Here is a 16,498-nt window from a genome sequence, read left to right on the forward strand (position 1 = left end):
TTGAGCTCAGCTCAATGTCCGACCACGGCAGAAGATATAGAAGAGATGAGTGTCATCCCCTATGCCTCAGCCATAGGTTCTATTATGTATGCCATGCTGTGTACCAGACCTGATGTAAACCTTGCCGTAAGTTTGGTAGGTAGGTACCAAAGTAATCCCGGCAAGGAACACTGGATAGCGGTCAAGAATATCCCGAAGTACCTGGAAAGGACTAAGGAAATGTTTCTCGTTTATGGAGGTGACGAAGAGCTCGTCGTAAAGGGTTACATCGACGCTAGCTTCGACACAGATCTGGATGACTCAAAGTCACAAACCGGATACGTGTATATTTTGAATGGTGGGGCAGTAAGCTGGTGCAGTTGCAAGCAGAGCGTCGTGGCGGGATCTACATGTGAAGCGGAGTACATGGCAGCCTCGGAGGCAGCACATGAAGCAATTTGGGTGAAGGAGTTCATCACCGACCTAGGAGTCATACCCAATGCGTCGGGGCCAATCAAACTCTTCTGTGACAACACTGGAGCTATTGCACTTGCCAAGGAGCCCAGGTTTCACAAGAAGACCAGGCACATCAAGCGTTGGTTCAACTCCATTCGTGAAAATGTTCAAGATGGAGACATAGATATTTGTAAAGTACATACAGACCTGAATGTAGCAGATCCGTTGACTAAACCTCTCCCTAGAGCAAAACATGATCAACACCAAAATTCCATGGGTGTTCGATTCATCACAATGTAACTAGATTATTGACTCTAGTGTAAGTGGGAGACTGTTGGAAATATGCCCTAGAGGCAATAATAAAAGCATCATTATTATATTTCCCTGTTCATGATAATTGTCTTTATTCATGCTATAATTGTGTTATCCGGAAATCGTAATACATGTGTGAATAATAGACACCAACATGTCCCTAGTAAGCCTCTAGTTGACTAGCTCGTTGATCAACATATAGTCATGGTTTCCTGACTATGGACATTGGATGTCATTGATAACGAGATCACATCATTAGGAGAATGATGTGATGGACAAGACCCAATCCTAAACATAGCACAAGATCGTATAGTTCGTTTGCTAGAGTTTTTCCAATGTCAAGTATCCTTTCCTTAGACCATGAGACCGTGTAACTCCCGGATGCCGTAGGAGTGCTTTGGGTGTACCAAACGTCACAACGTAACTGGGTGGCTATAAAGGTATACTACGGGTATCTCCAAAAGTGTCTGTTGAGTTGACACGGATCAAGACTGGGATTTGTCACTCCGTATGACGGAGAGGTATCACTGGGCCCACTCGGTAATGCATCATCATTATGAGCTCAAAGTGACCAAGTGTCTGGTCATGGGATCATGCATTACGGTACGAGTAAAGTGACTTGCCGGCAACGAGATTGAACGAGGTATTGGGATACCGACGATCGAATCTCGGGCAAGTAACATACCGATTGACGAAGGGAATTGTATACAGATTGATTGAATCCTCGACATCGTGGTTCATCGGATGAGATCATCGAGGAGCATGTGGGAGCGAACATGGGTATCCAGATCCCGCTGTTGATTATTGACCAGAGAGCAATCTCGGTCATGTCTGCATGTCTCCCAAACCCGTAGGGTCTACACACTTAAGGTTCGGTGACGCTAGGGTTGTAGAGATATTAGTATGCAGTAACCCGAATGTTGTTTGGAGTCCCGGATGAGATCCCGGACGTCACGAGGAGTTCCGGAATGGTCCGGAGGTAAAGAATTATATATAGGAAGTGCTATTTCGGCCATCGGGACAAGTTTTGGGGTCACCGGTATTGTACCGGGACCACCGGAAGGGTCCCGGGGGTCCACCGGGTGGGGCCACCTATCCCGGAGGGGCCCATGGGCTGAAGTGGGAAGGGATCCAGCCCAAAGTGGGCTGGGGCGCCACTTCCCCCTAGGGCCCATGCGCCTAGGGTGGGGAAACCCTAAAGGGGGGCGCCCCCTTGCTTGGGGGGCAAGCCCCCCACCCCTTGGCCGCCGCCGCCCCCCCCCTAGGAGATTGCATCTCCTAGGTCCGACGCCCCCCTAGGCCCCCTATATATAGTGGGGGGAGGAAGGGCCTCACACCTACGCCTTTGGTGCCTCCCTCTCCCTCTCCAACACCTCCTCCTCCTCCATAGAGCTTGGCGAAGCCCTATCGGAGTGTACTGCAGCTCCACCACCACCACGCTGTCATGCTGCTGCTGGAGCCATGTTCCTCAACCTCTCCTTCCCCCTTGCTGGATCAAGAAGGAGGAGACGTTACGCTGACCGTACGTGTGTTGAACGCGGAGGTGCCGTCCGTTCGGTGCTAGGATCTCCGGTGATTCGGATCACGTCGAGTACGACTCCCTCATCCCCGTTCTTTGAACGCTTCCGCTCGCGATCTACAAGGTACGTAGATGCATCCAATCACTCGTTGCTAGATGAACTCATAGATGGATCTTGGTGAAACCGTAGGAAAATTTTTGTTTTCTACAACGTTCCCCAACAGGTTAGAGTTTGAAAATTGCCCTATAGTCCCGGTTTGTGTCTTCAACCGGGACTAAAGGGGTTAGCCCTTTAGTAACGGTTTGTGCCACGAACCGGCACAAAAGGTGATCGTGGGGCCCCGGCCTGACGCCAGCCTGCCACCACCCCTTTAGTACCGATTCGTGGCACGAACCGGTACTAAAGGTTCAACACGAACCGACATTAATGGATAGCCGTTTGAACCGGCACTAATGGTACCATTAGTACCGGGCCAAAATCGAACCGGGACTAATGTGTGTCACATTAGGTCCTTTTTCTACTAGTGCTCCCGTCCGCCGTCGCCGCCACTTTTCACTCCCCGACTGCAACCACTAGTAGCCATGCCCCTATGCTGCCGGGTGAGGAGCTACCAATTTCTAACGGGGAGCGCCGACTGCAGTTTCTTGAGCAAATCCGGGCAAGGCACGAAGCCTAGATGGCCGCGGGGCTACCTCCGGATGCAGTGAATTTGGAGGAGGAAGAGGAGGTTGAGGATGTGGGGAGACGCTGGGGACGCGAATATACATGCGGAGCAGCAAGCCATCGTCGATTCCCTCCGCACGGAGTCAGATGCGGAGGCCAGACGCCGTCGTCGGCTGGAGATGGAGGCGGAGTAGGCCGCAGAGGAGGAGGAGGAGCCGGAGCCCTCCTATGCGCCCATCCACCCGGCGTCCAGCAACGACGTCGTGGACATCTCCGACAACGAAGATTAGCTAAGATAGTATGTAGGCTATATTTTTTTTGCATGCTTTATATGAATCTAGAAGTTGAAATATAAGGGACTCGGATGTAACATGGTAAATTTAAGACGTGACCAGTCATTGTCCGTGGATACGCCCAGTCACGTCCGTGAGCGTCCGAGGGATCGGATTTGCCGAATCCGGCTAAGATGCTCTGACTACCTGGACTCGGACTCGGAGTACAGTGTGGCATCGAATTCATTCATCAATCAATTAACTAATCCGAGGGGGAGTAAGTAATGGTGTCTTACCGAAAAAGGCTTTCGCCCCGCCTTATATATAAAGCAAATGCCCAAGCCAACATCCAACCAGGTTCAGAACCACACACACACACGAAAGTTCCAGACAAATAAGTAGAGAGAGGGTTAATGCTGAGGGCACAGCTCAACAAGCCCAAAAGAAAAACAAAAAGGCACGCGCGCCGGGAGAGATACAACGTCTAGTCGGGCTCCGGCGGTGGCGGGGGGAGCGGGGGCGCCAAGCGGAAGGCCATCGATCGAAGGTCGGCGAGGAGGGTGCTGATGACATCCCGGTCCTGTGGGCGGCTAAGCTGCCGCCAGAGCTGCAAGTATCCACACAATTTAAAGATGGAGTCAGTAGCACGCCGAAGAGGCACCTTCTGGATGACTAGCTTATTGCGGACAGTCCACAGCGTCCAGGCAAGGATCCCCACACAAAGCCATCTAATATGCCTGTAGCGAGGGGGAGAAGCCTGAATCTCCGCAAGCAGGTCAGGGACGTTGGTGTTGCACCACTGTCCCCCAACCGTTTCGCGAAAACAGGACCAGAGGAACTGTGCCGTGTAGCACGAGAAGAAGATGTGGTTGGTATCCTCTACCGTGCCGCACATGGGGCACATCCCATCCCCAGGTCCATGGCGTTTAAGGACCTCCACGCCGGACGGGAGGCGGCCTCGGATCCATTGCCACAGGAAAATCCTGATCTTCAGGGGCAGGCGGATGCCCCAAATCAAACTGAAGGGCTCGGGGGCCGTCGATGGGGCGATAGCCGCGTAAAGGGATCTGGTGGAGAAGCGGCCGGAGGGTTCCAGTCGCCAGGAGATGGTGTCCGGAGAGTCGGTAACGTCTATAGGTAGGAGGGCGATGTCCTGGAGGAGGGTATCCCAAGCCGCAACCTCAAGGGGGCCAAAGGGGCGGCGGAAAGCGAGGCGCCCTAAGTCAGTAAGGGCCGTCTCGACAGAGACCCGAGGGTCTACAACAATGTCGAAGAGGACTGGAAATCGAGCGGCAAGGGGGGTGTCGCCCAGCCATCTATCTAGCCAGAACAAGGTCGAGGACCCAGTACCCACCGAGATGGAAGTGCCAATGCGCAAAACAGGCAGCAGCTGGACGACGGCTTGCCAAAACTGGGAGCCGCCAGCGCGCTGACAAAATGCGAGAGGCTGTCCACGCAGGTACTTGTTCTGGATTATGGTGAGCCAGAGACCCCCATCTCCATTGGCAATGTGCCAGAGCCAACGGGTCAGAAGGGCAATGTTCATGCGCCGGGAGGACAAAATCCCAAGACCGCCCTGGTCCTTGGGTTTGCATATATCTGGCCAGCTGACCATGTGGTACTTCTGCTTATCCCCGTCGCCAGCCCAGTAGAATCTGGATTGGTATTTGGCGATCTCCTGATGCAGGGTTTCATGGAGGCTATAGAAGCTCATGAGAAACCAAAGGAGGCTAGCGAGCGAAGAGTTGATAAGGATCACACGAGCCGCCTTAGATAGCCAGTGTCCTTTCCAAGGCTCAACGCGGTGCTGCATACGGGTCACCGTGGGGCGAAGATCAGCCACGGTGAGGCGCGAATCACTAATGGGGATCCCCAGATAGGTCGTGGGGAAAGAACCCAGCCGACAGTTTAGTCGGTTAGCGATAGCCTGTGCTTCCTCCAAGGGAAACCCGAGGACCATCACTTCGCTCTTATCGAAGTTGATGGTTAGGCCCAACATTTGTTGGAAGCACAGGAGGAGGAACTTCGGGTTAGTGATATCTAGTGCGGATCCCTCAACCATGATAATGGTATCATCCGCATATTGAAGGAGGGAGACCCCTCCTCCTCCTCCTACAAGGTGGGGAACTAAGCCGTGGATATGGCCAGCAGCCTTGGCCTTATCCAGGATGGATGTCAGGGCATCGACCACCATGTTGAACAAGAACGGTGAGAAGGGGTCACCCTGACGAACCCCACAGATGATCCGCATATTAATGGTGTCTTCAAGTTAGGACTCCACCGATCAATCAATAGATGAACATACGTCCGTGTCCGACTCCGGGGCCGTGGAGCAGAACACCAAAGCCGAGTCCAACTGCATGCGCCGCCGGCCGGGTGCCCTTATATACCACCGTATAGTGTACCACCATGATCGGCAAATAGAGTTCTCTCGCAGTCGCAACGACGGTACGTAGAGCTTAGATTCCAGCCAAGCCCACGCGCGTGTACTATTCTCGTCCCATATCGATTCGATCGAGATGGCCGGATCGGGAGGAGGCATGGGGATCGCCGGCGCCAACATGTGGGCCGTGCTGCCCGACAACGACCCTGGCCACAGCGTGGACGACGCCGTCGTCTACGGCCGGAAGCACGTTAAGAAGGCCGCTGCCAAGGCGGAGCAGGCGGTGCCGCCGGCTGAGACTGAGAGGGTCGCCAAGCCCGCGGCGAAAGGTGGCAGCAACAAGGCCACGACGAAGGGGACGGGAGGCGCGGCCGGGGACGGCGAACAGGTGGCACCGGCGGGCACCAGGGACTACGCGATGCTGATGGAGCGTTTTACACGGATTGTTATCGCCGCGCGGAACAGAGTTGCGCCGGAGGCACCACCAGATGTTTCAGGAGTACACCCCCTCTTCCAGCGATACGTGGGAACTGGACTCCCGAAACACCAGCCCGGCGGTCACGAGGAGAAGGAGACGCCGGCGGCGGCCGCGGCCGCGCCACCGAGAGAGGATAACAAGGAAGAGGAAGAAGTAATCCGTAAAGAGGAAGAAGAGGTGAGCAGTAAAGGGGAAGAGGAAGAAGAGTTCGTTGCCGTGGTCGCCAAAGGTAAGGTGGCCCGGCGGGCACGCAAGGGCAAGGCGGCCGTGGCGGATGGCGTCGCGGTGGGTGGCGCCAATATGTGGGCTGTCCTTCAAGATGACGACCCTGGACATGGCGCCGCCTACGCCCCAAAGAACAAGAAAGCCGCCATGGACGACGGCGAGGTCAAGGCCGAGGGCAGCAAGCAGGCGCCCTCCGTGGATGACGGCGAGGTGCAGATCAATAACGGGGACAGCAAGCAGCAGGCGGTTACCGTGGACAACAGTGAGATGCAGATTAACAATGAGGACGGCAAGCAGTCAGACACCATGGACAATGGTGAGGTGCAGATCAAGAGGAGATGGAAAAGAAGACACTAGCGGCGTTGCCGAGTAAAGAAGAAGAAGAACATGGTAAGAGTGAAGATGAAGAAGAAGGTGATGAAGAGATGAGTGAAGACGAAGAAGATGATGATGATGATGATGATGATGATGATGATGATGATGATGATGATGAAGAGATGAGTGAATATGAAGATGATGATGATGATGAAGAGATGGGTGAATATGAAGATGAAGAAGTGTTGAGTGAAGATGAAGATGAAGAAGAAGAACATGATGAAAAAGAGATGAGTGAGGATGAGGAGATCATAGGCGGCTGCCGAGTTGTAGCCGGCAGGATATGCAGGGCGGCCGTTGCAGTGGCGCTCTTCGCTCTGTGGTGCCGGCTCGCATCCCCTGTCTGATGCATGATCCCAACATGCCAAGCACATGCCAGCCACTTAAATAGCTATGATAATGATTGATGTAATTAGAAGATCGATTTGTTTTCTTGTGGCAAGTTCTTGGTTTGGGTTTCCAGTAATACTATGAAGCTCGGTTAAATGTAGTATACACTATTTTTTTAACTTATAGCTTGTCTTGTTTTTATTCCACCTCACTTGTTTATATTTATTTATTGAACAAACAACTCACTCGTAGAAAGGCTTCAATCTCACTCCATACTCGGCCGCCACTTTGTTCCTTCTTATTTTCATGGTTGGTGTCATCAAATCGTTATCAATCTAAATAAGAGAAATCATGCCAAACTTGTAAGCGACATACACTTGGGTTTATTCGGTCTCATCGTACTCGGATCAAAATTTGACCATCTATATGACATATAAAATATAAAGTACTCCCTTTGTAAACTTTTATAAGACGTTTTAGGTGGTCACTAAAGGAGTGACCTAAAATGTCTTATAAAAGTTTAAGACGTTTTAGGTCACTACAGTAGTGACCTAAAGCATCATATAAAGTTTACAGAGGTAGTATATATGGTAAAATGTTTTGGGGATTTCGTGGCAATACTCATGATTTGAGGGTTTTTAAAAAGACAAGGCACAAGTGGATGATCTAGGCATGAGATTTCACACAAGAGATCTTTTTAACCAGGGGTATCTAACACTACAGCAGTTTTTCGATCTCCCTAATCCCGTCTGGGTCTAACAATTCTTCTATGGAAGCCACTACAGGAGTACATACCATACATGACTAACTCGTCACGCCATGTTTAATTGTTTGCACACTTATATACGTATTCTACAATCTCTATGGTTTTTCTTCTGAGGACAGGTAGATTCCGAACAACACACATAACTTTTGTCTTAGGTAATTAGAATTGTTGAAATTTATGAACAGGCAAAACAGGCCACACCAAACAACCCAACTGGTTAGTCCCGTTGCTAACCAAACCTTGCTCCAGCGCTATTGAAAAACCAAACTTAGAGCATCTCCAACCGTTCGGGCCCTCAGGGGCTTGAAATAGCGCCGCCCGGGGGCGAACCGGCGATAAATTCGGCGTGGGGCCGATCAGGTTCCCAGCCACCACCCCTAGGTCGTCCCCAGACGCCTTTTAAAAAGTTTTTTAGAAACATACTCGGCCAAAATTCGACCAAACATGACACAGATTCGGCGAAATTTAGACTTGCATCGTTTTTTTACATTTTTTTTTTGACAATGAAAAGGCGGCGCAGGGTCTACCTTATATTTCTAAACAAACGCAAGCCTGAAGAAAGTGCAGTTACATTAACTTGTGAAGTGCACCAAGGTGCAAGGCCACAAGCAGCCTAAGAAAAAGAGAGAAAAGAGAAGAGAAGAGAAAAGATGGAGAGGAACATATGCATGATCATGATCTAGCCTTCGATTATACTAGCCCAAATCCGCAAATCGTCCTTTTCCCACTACTTTGTAGTTCTATTGGACCAGAGACGGATCAAATCAGCAGAGTGGAACCTGATGTATGACTCTGTCCAGCACTTGCATTAAAGACTCGATCATTCCTAGCTTGCCAAAGTGTGACAGCACAAGCCGCAAAAGCAACATTCCATTTATGCTTGAACACAAGTTGATCAACCGCATGGCAAACAAAATACTTGATATCAGGGGAGTCACGTGCCAAAGGGCCCAACATTAGCCTGTTCCAGAGGGCGTTTACCGGACGACAATGAAGGACTAGGTGATCAACCGTTTCTAGTGTCGGGCAGAGGTCACATCCAGCGTTTGAAGCAGCCACCGACCAACCTTTCTGAGCCATATTATCCTTTGTATTTAGACGCCCCCAGAAGACGAGCCACAAGAACTGAGATGCCCCCAGAAGACGAGCCACAAGAACTGAGTGGATTAGTGGTAGCTCCTATGACTAGAAGAGTGATGTGTGGAGTTTGGGCTTGGTAATACTTGAATGCGCCAATGGTCCTTCCCTTATACTCCTCCAGAGGGAGAAGTGGTTAAGCTTCTATAAAATATTGGAAACAATTGTTGACCAACCACCACCTTCTGCACCTGCAGATCAGTTCTCTCCAGAATTCTGCTCATTTATCTCTTCCTGGTATGCTAACATTATTCTCAGGAATTACACGTGAAATTAGTTCAGTCACTGTATTTCTGTTTTGTCCTCTTGCTTAGTATGTTTGAATGAACTTCTTGCCCTTTTTTCTGAAGTTCCGATTTCCTTCGCGTGTCCGTCTTGTTGTTTTAATAGTTATCTGCTTTCTCGTTCACAGCTCATGGACTTTGTCCACACAATTAATTATTATTCCCTCCTTTGATAAAATGTGTTGTCTATTCAAGTATTACTTTACCCTTTGAATGAACTTCTTGCCCTATTTTCTAAAGTTCTGATTTCCTCCGTGTGTCCTTCCCGTAAATATTTTAAATTGTTGGTTAGGCTAACTTGTTTAAATAGTTATCTCCTTTCTCGTCTCACAGCTCATGGACTTTGTCCACTCAATTATTAATCCCCCCCTTTGAAAAAATGTGTTTGATCTATTTAAGTATTATACTTTCCCCTTTGAACAAGCGTGGTATTAATAGAACTGTTTTAGTGTGATAATTTGGGCTTCATTAATTCTGGAGAATAACTATTTAAACTGTGCGGTGTTCTTCAAATAAGAATTAGTGAAATCCTCAGATGCCCAAATTTTATAATGGTGCTTTTTCAACAGCAAACGGATGAATCAATGTTTGTTAATAAATATTACATTTCAGTACAGCCCAAGAAATCCTGGCCCTCCCAAACAGATCGACTTGCACCCCCAGACAACAACTACTCAGGGCAACTTGCCAATGAACTGTTTATCAAACCCTGTTTAAGTAGCTTGTTGGCCCTTGAAACTTCAAGCAGTTTAGCTAATCTGGAGTTTGAGTTATCAATCATGTAACAACCCTGATTGTCAGTAATGTCAAAATGTACTCATTGATTTAAGTTAGCTATGCCAATATCTAATATAATTGTTGCCTTGACTAACAAAACCTTGACAATGAGGTTGATAAACCAGTTAACAATCTGGCATCTTATCTTACCAATGGATTAAGGCATGCCAAAAAAATGGAAAATAACCCTTCTACTATACAGGGTGTATGAAGTTGACCAAATGATGTTATACTATGAATCATTTTTATGTTGTGTGATTCAAAAGGAAGAGGAAGGAACACCAGAGAACAATAGGCATGGAAGGCATCACCAAAACTCTAACCAAAGCATCCTCTAGTATTATACAAGGAACAATGGCTTTAGCCTTCCATCATGTTCCCATGCCCACTGCTCTTAGGTCATCTTTGCTTCCTCTTCATGTTTCTCAATGGACATCTCATACCATCCGAACATATCCACATATATGTTCAGTTTTTCTGCTAAAGATTTAGTGAACAAAAAGGAAGAGGAAGGAGTGCTTAAGAACGATAGGAATGAGAGGCATCGGGAAATACCAAACGGTATTTAAACCTCAACACAAGAGGTGAAGAACCGATAACTTAGGCTTTCCTCTATGCTCTCATCCCCATTGCTCTTAGGCCCTCTCTTTCTTCCTCTTCCTAGCTCACTTTTGAGATTTCACATCGAATATGTGCAAACATATAGTTGGTTTCTAAACTAAAGCAACCAAGCAAGCGAAAAAAGGAAGAGGAAGGAGTGCTTTAGAACAATATGAATGGGAGGCATTGGGAAACACCAAACTAGATTTTCACCTCCAACACTAGAGGTGAAAACCGAGCAATTTAGGCTTTCCTCCATGTTCCCATTCCCACTACTCTAAGGCCCTCTATTCTTCCTCTTCCGGGCTCACATACGAGGTCTCATGTTATCTAAACATGTGGACACATGTCTATGGTTTCTCCATCAGAGCTATCACGTAAGCGAAAAGGAACAGGAAGAAGTGCACAAGAACGGTAGGAATGGGAGGCATCAGGAAAGGATCCATGCCAAATATTTGCACCTCCGATACTACAGGTGCAAACAAAAAAGCATTGCTTTCCTCCATGTTCCCATTCTCATTGCTCTTGAGCTCTCTCTTCCTCTTCCCGGCTTACTATCAGTGCGTACAAATCTAGTGAGACAAGGCTCTCGGAGGACAAGCTTGAATTGTTGGATGAAGTGTTTCAGCTTTGAGGTATAAATAATTGGCGGTGCACCATATGCAGAACCTTAGAGGAGAAAGCAATGAAGACACCCAGTGCATGGAGGCACCATTCTACAGTCAATGATAATGCGGTCACATAATCACCGGCCTGTCCTATTGTCCTCTACTCTTAATTAAGGGCATGTGCGTAAAGATCTCTTTTGCTCACCTTTATTACCCATATCCGAAACTGGTACATAATATCTGTACCAGCCTTTTTTTAGAACATCTGTATCAGCCTATGCATTTATAGTGTCAAAATATGTAGCAATAAGAAGTTATAAGCTAAAAATAATATGAAATTAGACAAATTAAACCCTCGAAAAATTACATAACAGTGGGCAAAGAACAACCAACGTGACAATTAATTGGAACACAAGGTACTTCGGACATGAGTTGCATTATTGCAGATGACAGAATGTGATTACAACATGATTAGAGGGATCTCATATCTGCAAAACCAAAATGTCTATAGACCATTTTATAAATAAAAAAAGTTTAGTCCTATTATTTTTGAAGTAATTTAGTATCCAAATTCTGCAGGTTGCACACAACTACATTGCATGAGAAAATATAGGGAAAAAATATCTCCAAAGAAACCATCACCCTTGATCCCTAGGAGGAAAACACATGAAGATAGATCACATATTCAGTCTAAACTCATTATACACATAGTATTTTAAGACCAAGGTTCAGACACAAAGGAAGAACAAGGTGCCGAAGATAGCATGGTGCTTCTTCCACCCATCGAAGTACTTCCCAGTTCAACCTTGTAGCTCGGCCACCATCCCTCCAAGGATTAAATCACCCAGGTCGAGATGCAACAGACTGCAAAGTTCCAGAGTGGGGAAATAAGCCTTATCCTGCACATCTAAACAATATATATAAAACAACACCAATTTATGATGAATTGTACAAAACTGCAAATTCCATCGGAGTTCACAATTTTCGAAGCTCCTGTTGCGGTCATGGTTGTTTCTTGGTAGTCTGTGTATTTTATCCATTAGTTTGCTATATCCCATGTGTGAACTATTTAGGAAATGATAAAAATAATCTGAATGAACATATTGATATTGTTTCATGTTTTGTGTGCCAATTACCATCTTTTCCACTCCAATTTGTTTCATGTTTTGTGTGCCAATCACCATCTTTTGCACTCCGATTTCTGCTCGTAGTCTTAGCTAGAGTGGTCAGAGTGGTGTGTCATTGATGTGATTAACTGATAAGAGTAATACGCTTGCATGCATTTACCATGTGACTCTGTCTAAACTCCTCAGTCCTCATATCATGCTTGACATGCATCAATTGGCTGATATCTACCATTCAAATACTATTACTTCAAAACTTCCTTTGATTTAGTGTGATAATTTGGGCTTCATTAATTCTAGAGAATATCTGTTTAAACTGTGCAATGTTCTTCAGATAAGAATTAGTGATATCCTCAGATGTCCAGATTTTATAATGGTGTGTTTTGCAACAGCAAACGGACGAGTCAATGTTTTTTCATGATATTACATTTCAGTGCATCCCAATAAATTCCAGCCCTCTCAAATGGATCGACTTGTGGGCAACTTTCCACTGAAACTACCTGTTTATCAAACCCTGTTTAAGTAGCTTGTGGGCCTTTGAAACTTCAAGCAGTTTAGCTAATTTGGCGTTTGAGTTATTAATCATGTAACAACCCTAATTTTCAGTTTAATGTCAAAATCTACTTACTGATTTAAGTTAGCTATGTCAATATCTGATCTAATTGTCGCCTTGATTGACAAAACCTTGACTTTGTGGCTGTAGTATAAACCAGCTAACAATCCAGCATCTTATCTAACCGATGGATTAAGGCATGCCAAAAAACATGGAAAATAACCCTCCTACTATGCAGGGTGTATGAACTTGACCAAATCATGTTATTCTATGAATCCTTTTTATGTTGTGTATCCCATGAAGAGCAAGGGGCACCAAAGAACAATAGGCATGGAAGGCATCACAAAAACTCAAACCAAAGCCTCCTCTAGTGTTAGACGAGGAACAAGGGCTTTAGCCTTCCATCATGTTCCCATGCCCACTGCTCTTAGGTCATCTTTTCTTCATCCTCATGTCTCGCAATGGACATCTCATACCATCTCAATATATCCACATATAGGTCCAGTTTTTCTGCTAAAAGATTCAGCAAACAAAAAGGAAGAGGAAGGAGCGCTTAAGAACGATAGGAATGAGAAGCATCGGGAAAATACCAAACGGGGTTTCCACCTCGGCACAAGAGGTGAAGAACCGATAACTTAGGCTTTCCTCTATGTTCTCATCCCCATTGCTCTTAGGCTATACCTGGCCATTCCTCGGGCCGGGCCGGGCTTCGGGCCGGGCCGGGCTTCGGGCCAGGCCAACCAAAGCCCGACGCAAAAAACCTAGGCCCGAGCCCGGCCCGGCCGTCGGGCCTAAAAATCAGGCCCGAGCCCGGCCCATCACAATAAAAGCCCGTCAGGCCACGGGCCGGGCCTCTTCCTTAAATGGCGAAATCGACGGGCCCGGGCTTCGGGCTCAAAACCTAGGCCCGAGCCCGGCCCATGGACAAGGTCGGGCCGGGCCGGGTTGGGCTTTTTTGGGCCGGGTCGGGTCGGGCCGACCGGGCCGGGCTGCCCATGGCCAGGTATATCTTAGGCCCTCTTTTATTCCTCTTCCTAGCTCGCTTTTGAGATTTCACATCGAATATGTGCAAACAAATAGTTAGTTTTTTTACATATTGAAAACATAGTCCAAAACAAAACAAAAAACTACTACTACTACTGTCGCGCCGCCTACAGGCCGAAGAGCTTGCCGAAGGCGCTGTAGTCGTCGTCCTCCTCCTTCACGCCGCCGCCGTCCGGTTTGGCTGGCGGCGGTGCCTCATCGTCGCTGTCCTCGAGGACGATGACGCCGCCCTCGTCGCCGCCGGGTACTCGAGTGGCGGCTTGTTGCCGCCCTCTAGGTGCTCGAGGACAAGGTGGAGCATGCGCCTGGGGACGCCCCACCACAGACGGCGGCCGTCGGTGTTATGGCGCCCCCCCACCGGCGCGTTGTTGGTGGAGGCGAGCTGCTCCTCATGGGGGCGTTATAAGTATGCCGCCCAGTGGGCGTGGTTGCTGGCGCTGTACTCCGGGCGAGAACGCGCTCGATCTCACCGTGGAAGCGGACGACGTCGGGCTGCGGGGGGACGGGGACGCCTCCAGCGCTGAGCCTCCACCGCCCCAGCACGCGCATGTCCGGCGGCGCCGGGTAGTTCGCCTTGTGGAGGAGGTGGGCCTCCCACTCGTGCAGGTGGAGGCGGCCAAAGCCGTTGGCCGCCGCTCCATCATCGGGGAACCGCTCTCCCATCTGCAGGCGTACGCGCAGCGGCTGTAGACGGGAAGAGAGGGAGACGAGATGGGGTCGGCGGCGGCAAAGAGGGACTGCGGGCGAGTGCGTCCACCGATGAGGAAGGGGCGGCTTTTATAGCGGCCGGGGGGGGCAAACGTGTGTACGCGGGGCGGGAGGGGGATGCTCGCCGCATTGCGCCGCTCATGAGGAATCAATGGAAGCCTGACCGGCGGCAGCCTTGGCATTGATTCCCCGCCGGAAAACGAGATGATGAGGAAGACGAGACGAGGCTGGTCACTGACTCGGCGGCCCCAACGGGCTTTTGCACCAAAAACACTTCCCCCGGCGCCACCTAGCGCGTGGGGTTCGGCCTGAGTCCGCCGACGTCAAATTCGGGCCTAACCGGCGAAAATTGGGTTTCTCGGGACGTGATTGGGCTGTTTTTTAGCGCCAGCGATAAAAAAGGGCGTTGGGGGCGAGTGAATATGCTCTTAGCACATGGAGTTACAGAGGCAACACACAAGTGTTGACAGATGGCCAGCAGCGGCCCATGCTCCACCGGCAGCAGCAGCGAGCACAAACCTTTCCTCAACAACAACAGCAACCCGACAACGGCGGCCACAATTGGATAACCGAGAGGGGGTCACCTATTTACCGCGTAGGTGGACAGTTGTCGACCAAACACACACTACCTGCTTTGGTCCGGCCCAAGTGGTGCAAGATTCACCGGTATTTTCATTTCTCTTTCCTTTTTTTTCTCTTTTCGTTTTTTTTCTTTTCTTTTTCATCTTTCTGTTATTTTCTTTTCTATTGTTTGTTTTTCCTTTTCCTTTTTTATATCCCTTTTAATTTCACGATCATATTTTAAAATTAAAAACAAATTTCTAAAAATCATTAACATTTTTAATTCATCAAATTCAAAAGAAAATCATAAGATTCAAAAAGTGCTCACATGTTCAAAAAAATTTAGTTGAATTCAATATTTCCTGAAATTCAAAATAAATTCATCATATATTAAAAATATATTCATAAATTTCAAATAATGTTCATCAAATTTTAAAAAGTTCATTGAATTCAAAATTTTGTTCGTCAAATACCGAATTTCAAAATTCAAAATAAATGTTTACTTCCAAAATTCAAAAATATTTTTTGAATTATCAAACATTTGATTAACAATTTTTTAATTCACAAATATTTTTTAGAATTTGGACCGTTTTGATTTTCAATTTTTTAAACATTTATTAGAATTCTTGATTTTTTTTAAAATCCTTGAACACTTTTTAGATTCATGGAGTTTTCTAATATTTTGTGAAGATTTCTTGAAATCCTTCGAAATAAGAAAAAACAGAAAAACAGAAAAAAGGGGCGCCCCGCCCTGCACATGGCCCGGCCTAAAATGGCAGGGAGGGGGTGTTCGTTTCATCGCTTCCCATCGCACAGCGCACTAAATAGGATGTCCCAACCGAGATGTAGGGCTTGGTGGGGAGGAATATAGAAGAAAAAACAGAATTTGGGCGCAACGCAAAGACGCTTTAGTATAGCGGGGCAGCGAGTGATTGATCGTTGCGCCGAGCCCACTGTGCCTTGGGCCCGTATAGGATCTCTTTCCTCTTATTTTCAGCAGGAGTTAAATAAAATGTTACCAAAAGCACCACCAAGAGCAACTCGCTTTTGCTATCCTTCTAACCGGCTTGTGGGTTTCGTTCCGTTGTTTCCCTCCGCTCACTTGGTTGACCGGTCAACCATTGATTTAAAAAAATGGGTTTAAAAAAATACTTGTGGGTTTAAAAATGTTTCTGCATTTGAAATAAGTTCAAGTGTTTGAATAGAAGTTTATAAAATTTGAAAAATAAATGTTTGTGATTTTCAAAGAAGTTCATGAATTTGAATAAAACATTTGCAGATTAGAGACAGTTCATGAGTTTGATTTTTTTTTGTTTGTCGATTTGAGTAAAAGGAATATATAT

The sequence above is a fragment of the Triticum urartu genome, chromosome 4 (assembly GCF_003073215.2).
Source record: "Triticum urartu cultivar G1812 chromosome 4, Tu2.1, whole genome shotgun sequence".
Lineage (NCBI taxonomy): Eukaryota > Viridiplantae > Streptophyta > Magnoliopsida > Poales > Poaceae > Triticum > Triticum urartu.